Below are 1661 nucleotides of genomic sequence, written 5' to 3'. Positions count from 1 at the left end.
TTAAAGTAAATTTTCAATAAAGTAATAGACAACACACCATGTTTGTATTTCATATTGTTGTGTATTTTAGTATGTTTATAAATAAGTTCGAATAAAACAATTGTTTAACCAATCGAAACAATATTTATTGGTGTTGCAAAAACCGACTGTGAACCAATCGTTCATTAAGGATTAAAACAATAAAAATACAACTTTTCAACAACTTACATTTTCACTAATAACAATAATGCTGTTGAACATTTAAAAAATAAAATAATACTTATTTACATTTAATTGACTACACAAGAAGATAATCGATAAAAATATTTTAATTAACCATAATAAAACGATATAGTTGCCTTGTTTAACTAATACATTTAAAAATTACAAATTATAAGTAATGACAATTACTTTTTTACCCTGATAAAAAAGCTTAAGTCGTTAATATCATTATATCCATTGTTATTGTTATTCTATATAATCATCACAAACATGATAATATAAACATCAGTAATAGTGTTAATTAATAACGGTCTGCTAATCAATTTTGTGTTATTTATTATATATATTAATATTTCATTTCATTTAGATAAATAAAATGAATACCATAATACATAATTGGAGTATCAATTCAATTCAAATGAATTAAAACATAAAAATTTGTAAGTGAATTGTTCTTATGGTGGGTTAGGTTAATATCATTTTCAAAATTTCTATATAGTTTAATAATAACTAATTGTAAATTAAAAATGATCAATAAAATGTTATTATAATATAATAAATAAACTAATAATAAACAATAGTACATTAAAATACATAAAAAATAATCTACCATGTAATAATAGCCTGATTAAAAGTCAAACGTTGGTTTTCATAGATGATTTTTTTATTATTTTTGAGTTTGGGGTTTGATAAAAACCAATCTAATAATATTTCCCGTTGCCTTACGTCATCAAAGTTTGTTATAAATGTATTATTTGCCGTTTTGGTTTTATTTTTTAGACAAAAGTGTATTATTTCTGTTAAGAACCGGGTTTTTTAGTTGTAATATTTTAATGTATTTTGTGTCTTTTTGGTCAAAAAGCGTTTATGCCTGTTGGTTAAAACAATTAATAATCGCAGTGTTTTTTGTTTATTTTGGATAACTTTTCATTTTTTATAGATAAATAATTCACTATGAAGACTTAAATAATCGGGAATTAAAAGACCAGTTCTAAATATAAAATGTATATGATTTATTTTTAAATTTGTATTTTTTGCATAATTCTAAAATATGTTTGGTAAAAGTATTTTTCCAAAAAGAAAAGTGTATTTTGTTGATTAAAAGTGCACTTGATAATCGAAAAAAAATCTAGAAAAACAAAAATGAGACAAAAATTTTGTGAGTAAAAAAGGAAAAAGCTACAGAGTATGATTGGGTTGCCTTGCAATGATTTTTGAACCCAAAATTTTTTTCATCTACACAAAAAAGTTGACCGGGAGTACAAATGTTGGTAATATTACGGGAAAAAAATTAAATAATTCTTTGACTGTTTGAAAAACTGTTGTTGTTCTTTTTTTTCTCGTGGCTTTAAGATCACAACGGAAACTTCTATATAGTTCACAGAATCTATTTCTATCCATTACAAATCCAAAAAAACGGACGGCCAAATTCTTGATTCCAAAATCGGGAAATTGGACCT

Source organism: Entamoeba invadens (genome assembly GCF_000330505.1).
Source record: "Entamoeba invadens IP1 unplaced genomic scaffold scaff_1105074726205, whole genome shotgun sequence".
Lineage (NCBI taxonomy): Eukaryota > Evosea > Mastigamoebida > Endamoebidae > Entamoeba > Entamoeba invadens.
Note: the sequence above shows the minus strand (reverse complement) of the source record.